This window comes from Hordeum vulgare, chromosome 2H (genome assembly GCF_904849725.1).
Source record: "Hordeum vulgare subsp. vulgare chromosome 2H, MorexV3_pseudomolecules_assembly, whole genome shotgun sequence".
Lineage (NCBI taxonomy): Eukaryota > Viridiplantae > Streptophyta > Magnoliopsida > Poales > Poaceae > Hordeum > Hordeum vulgare.
In genome coordinates, this window is record NC_058519.1 from 41838078 (window position 1) to 41844197 (window position 6120).

The following is a 6120-nucleotide window of genomic DNA, read 5'->3' on the forward strand; positions in this document are numbered from 1 at the left end:
AGAACTCATATACTTGTTGCAAAAGTTTTATTAGTAATCGAAACAAAGAATTCAACACATACTCCTAGGGGAAGGGTTGGTAGGTATAAACCATCGCGCGATCCCGACCGTCACGCAAAGGATGACAATCAATAGACTAATCATGCTCAGATTTCATCACATAGCGGTTCACCATACGTGCATGCTACGGGAATCACTAACTTCAACAAAAGTATTTCTAGATCCACAACACCTTACTAGCATGACTTCAATATTACCATAACCAAAACTCAAATCTAATTGAGATGAATCAAACTTCTCTAACTATTCAATGCACATGAAGGTGGAAGTTTTCATATCCCTTTGGATAACTACCCCCTTTGAGACTAATTTCAAAGCATAGATCAACTACCAAGCCACGCACCGCTGCGCTCTAAAAGATATAAGTGAAGCACATAGAGCAAAAGTATCTAGCTCAAAAGATATAAGTGAAGCACATGAGAGCTGAATTGTCTACCAAAAGATATAAGTGAAGCTCGACAAAATCATGGTGAGTGCATGTCTCTCTCTCTAGGTGTGCAGCAAGGATGATTGTGACACAACAAAAATAAAAGACTCCTACGATACAAGACGCTCCAAGCAAAAACACATAACATGTGGTGAATAAAAATATAGCCCAAGTAACGTTACCGATGGATTGAAGACGAGAGAGGGGATGCCTTCCCGGGGCATCCCTAAGCTTAGGCTTTTATGGCATCATTGAATCTCTTGGGGTGCCTTGGCCATCCCCAAGCTTGAGATATTGCCACTCTTTATCTCTTTGTCCATAAGAACTTCACCGAAAACTTGAAAACTTCACAACACGAAACTTAAACAGAAACTCGTGATAACATTAGTATGAGAAAGCAAACCACCACTTCCTTAGGTACTGTAGAAAACTTAAATTCTACTTGTGCTGATGTTGGGTTACTGTATTTTCAATCTTCCATGGCTAATACCCCCCGATACTATCCAAAGTTTCATCAAAATAAGCAACCAACACAACAAAAACAGAATCTGTTAACAGCAGACCAGTCTGTAGCAATCTGTATATTTCGTATACTTCTGGTACTTCACAAATTCTGAACAATTACTACAGTCTGAAGAATTTGCGTACAAATAAGCATAAAAAAGAATCAACTCAAAAGCTCTTACAGAAAAAATGAAAATTCTTGTCATGAGCAGAAAGTTTCTGTCTTTTCCAGCATGACCAAACGATCATCCCCAAGACTAATCATAACGGTTTTGCTTGGCACAAACGCAAAAAGAAACACAAAAAACACAATCATAACAGAATTATGAAAGTTTGGAAAACACAAAACAGAAAGAAAAAAGATAGATTCGTTGGGTTGCTTCCCAACAAGCGCTTTTGTTTAACGCCCTTAGCTAGGCAAAAGGTGATGGAATCACGTATAGTCATCTTTGGTTCTCAAACCATAAGTAGCCCTCATCATAGATTCATAAGGCAATCTTATTTTCTTTCTAGGAAAGTGCTCCATGCCCTTCTTTAAAGGAAATTGAAATCTAATATACCCTTCCTTCATATCGATGATAGCACCAATAGTCCTTAGGAAAGGTCTACCAAGAATAATGGGACATGAAGGATTGCAATCTATGTCAAGTACAATGAAATGCAGGGGTACATAGTTCTTATTTGCAACAATAAGAACATCATCGATCCTTCCCATGGGTTTCTTGACAGTAGAATCCGCAAGATGCAAATTAAGAGAACACTCTTCAATCTCATGAAAACCAAGAATATCACATAAAGACTTTGGAATCGCGGAAACACTAGCACCCAAATCACACAAAGCATTGCACTCATAGTTTTTGATCTTGATTTTGATAGTAGGTTCCCACTCATCATGAAGTTTTCTAGGTATAGAGACTTCTAATTCGAGCTTCTCTTCAAGAGATTTCATCATAGCATCTACGATATGCGCGGTAAAGGCTTTGCTTTGGCTATAAGCGTGTGGAGAGTTTGCAATGGATTGCATCAAAGAAATGCATTCAAACAAAGAGTTGAATTCCTTGAAATCCAAAGTGGGAGTTTCATTACTACCCAAAATTTTGACTTCTTCTACTCCACTCTCCACACCTTTATCATCAAGATAGGTGGACTCCAAATCATTGGGGCGTTTTTCAACCAAAGTGGATTCATATCCAGCCCCTCCATAAATAGGTTTGACGCGCGAAAACAAAGATTCAAGAGGAGACACACCAAGAACTTTAAGATCCTCGTGATCTGCATCACTAGAACGCACCCTTTTAAACCATTTGTACCTAGCGCGAATTTGGGTGGTCCTTTCTTTGCTCTCATTCATGGAGACATGCATAGCTTTCAAAGTTTCATCCAAGTTGACCTTGGGAGGAGCGCATCTAACTTTCAAAGCATCAATATCACAAGACATCCTATCAACGCTCTTAGCCAAATCGTCAATTTTGAGTAGTTTTTCCTCTATGGACGCATTGAAAATCTTATGAGAGTTGATGAAATCTTTGATATTACTCTCTAAATCAGAGGGTAATTTGTTGTGATTTCCATAAGTGTTGTTGTAGGAATTGCCATAATTGTTAGAAGAGTTACTAGGAAAAGGCCTAGGAACATAGTTTCCTCTAAAAGCATTGTTGTTGCCAAAAAATTTCCAACCAACAAAATTCACGTCCAAACTAGCGTTGCTACTCTCAATCAAGGAAGATAGTGGCATGTCATTAGGATCTAGGGTAGCGTTTATACTAGAAACCAAATTCATCAAATCCTCCATCTTAGCACTAAGCGAGTTAATTTCTTCTATAGCGTGCACCTTTTTGCTAGCAGGCGACCTTTCAGTGTGCCACTGAGAGTAGTTGGTCATGATATTGTCTAGGAGTTTTGTAGCGTCTCCTAACGTGATTTCCATGAACGTTCCACCTGAGGCGGAGTCCAAGATATTGCGAGAAGCGAAATTCAAGCCAGCGTAAAAGATTTGTATAATCATCCACAAACTCAAGCCATGAGCGAGACAATTTCTAATCATAAGCTTCATCCTCTCCCAAGATTGTGCAACGTGTTCATGATCAAGTTGCTTGAAATTCATGATATCATTACGTAAGGAGATGATCTTAGCCGGCGGAAAATACTTGGATATGTAAGCATCTTTGCACTTATCCCAAGAATCGATTCTATTTTTAGGCAAAGAAGAAAACCAAGTTTTTGCGCGATCTCGCAACGAGAAAGGAAAAAGTTTCAACTTAATCACGTCATTATCCACATCTCTTTTCTTTTGCATATCACAAAGCTCAATGAAGATATTGAGATGGGATGCGGCATCTTCACTAGGAAGGCCAGAGAATTGCTCTTTCATAACAAGATTCAGCAAAGCTGCGTTGATTTCATACGATTCCGCACTAGTGGCGGGAGCAATCGGAGTACTAATAAAATCATTATTATTAGTGCCCGAGAAGTCGAAAAGTTTGGTGTTTTCAGCCATGACGACTTCAACAAACAAACAAGCACACAAGCAAGCTTGAAAACCGGCAAAGGAAAATGGCAAAAGCAAGAGAAAACGGCAAAGGAGAAAGGCAAATGAAAACAGCAAATGTCAAGGCGGGGAAAGGAAAACCAGAGGCAACTGGCAAAAAAGTAAATGCAGGAGATGACTTTGTGAGAACTACTTGGATAGATCTTGATCTATCCTCCCCGACAACGGCGCCAGAAATACTTCTGATGTCAGCTGTGCTACCCCGGCAACGGTGCCAGGAAAACTTCTGCTGCTGCAACAAAAGACCTTCCAACGGCGCCAGAAATAGTCGTGTCGACGGCACGAGGAATCCTTCTGCTACGACTACGCCTTAAGGGACTTCCTAGGCAAATATGCAAAGGATTTCCCTCGTGGCCTTGGAGCCTTGCGTTGGTGTTCCCTCGAAGTGAAAAGGGTGATGGAGCGCAGCGTTGGTAAGTAATTCCCTTAGTTTGAGAACCAATGTATCGATCGAGTGGAGGAGTATCACAAGAGCCTGCACAAACACAAAGAACCTGCTCCCAACGCTATGAAGGGGTTGTCAACCCCTTATAGATGGTTCGCCAAGTGAGAATTGAAAGCAACAAAGTAACAAAGCAAAGTAAAAGCGGAGGTGTGAACGATAGATGTGAATGGACCCGGGGGCCGTATTGTTTACTAGTGGCTTCTCTCATGAAAGCAAGTAGACGGTGGGTGAACAAATTACTGTCGAGCAATTGATAGAACCGTGCAAAGTCGTGATGATATCTATGGCAATGATTATATCTATAGGCATCACGTCCAAAACAAGTAGACCGATACTTTCTGCATCTACTACTATTACTCCACACGTCGACCGCTATCCAGCATGCATCGAGTGTATTAAGTACAAAAGAACAGAGTAACGCCTTAAGCAAGATGACATGATGTAAATGGACAATCTCATATCAACGACAAAGCCCATCTTGTTATCCTTGATGGAAATTACTCAATGTGTGCCTTGCTGCCCCTACTGTCACTGGGAAAGGTCACCACATGGTAAGAACCCAAAACCAAGCACTTCTCCCATTGCAAGAATCATAGATCTAGTTGGCCAAACAAAACCCAAGACTCGGAGAGACTTACAAGGATATCAAATCATGCATATAAGAAATCGGCAAAGACTCAAATATATATCATAGATAATCTGATCACAAATCCACAATTCATCGGATCTCGACAAACACACCGCCAAAGAAGATTACATCAGATAGATCTCCATAAGGATCGTGGAGAACTTTGTATTGAAGATCCAAGAGAGAGAAGAAACCATCTAGCTACTAACTACGGACCTGTAGGCCTGAAGTGAACTACTCATGAGTCATTGGAGGGGCGATGATGATGATGAAGAAGCCCTCCAACTCCAAAGTCCCCTCCGGTAGGGTGCCGGGAAGGGTCTCCAGATGAGATCTCGCGGAAACGGAAGATTGCGTCGGCGGAAAAGTATTTTCGTGGCTCCCCTGATTTTTGCTGTATTTTAGGGAATATATAGGCCAAAGATCTAGGTCAGGGGGCGCTCAGGGAAGCCACAAGCCCTGCCACCGCGGCCTCCCCTTGGTGGCGGAGTGGGGGCTTGTGGGCTCCCTGGAGCCCTCCAGGCTTGGCCCACAGGCCCCCTGATCTACTTCCGTTCTGGAAAAATCATTTCGGGGATTTTATTTCGTTTGGACTCCGTTTCAAAATCAGATCTGAAAAGAGCGAAAAACACAGAAAAAATAGGAACTGGCACTTAGCACTGAATTAATAAGTTAGTCCCAAAAAATATATAAAAGGTACATGAAACATCCAAAGATGACAAGATAACAGCATTAAACCATCAAAAATTATAGATCCGTTTGAGACGTATCAGTGCCCTTGATGCACATATTGCTAGAGTTGCTGCTAGATGTGATGATGCTTCTAAAATTGCTGATACTATTGAAGTAGAACCTGCTACTATGCCTGAATTGCATGCTATGCCTGATACGCGCTATGTTATGGAGGGAGAGATAGCTGAGGATTTTCTTGTGTGTAAGGATAGCTATGATGTTGAGAAACTACTGTGCAAGTGGAAATAAAAATCTCTGAACGCTAGGATGAAATACGGCCCGAAGTTTGCCACTTCACCTATCTTTGTGACCGATAAGGATTATGAATTCTCTGTCGACCCTGAGTTAATCACTCTAGTCGAATCTGATCCTTGTCACGGTTATGAGTCTGAGACGGTTGTAGCCCATCTTACCAAACTGCACGATATAGCCACCCTATTCACTAGTGAGGAAAAGATCCGCCACTACTACATGCTCAAGCTATTTCCTTTCTCGCTAAAGGATCATGCTAAGACCTGGTTCACTTCTCTTGCTCCTGGTTGTGTGCGTAGCCCCAGGATATGGTCTACTACTTCTCTGAAAAATATTTCCCTGCCCATAAGAAGCAAGCTGCCTTGCAGGAAATATACAACTTTGCTCAAGCTGAAGAAGAGAGTCTCCCACAAACTTGGGGGAGGCTTATCCAGCTACTGAAAGCTTTCCCTGATCACCCTCTTGAGAAGAATGAAATACTTGATATCTTCTATAATGGACTTACCGATGCTTCCAAAGACCAC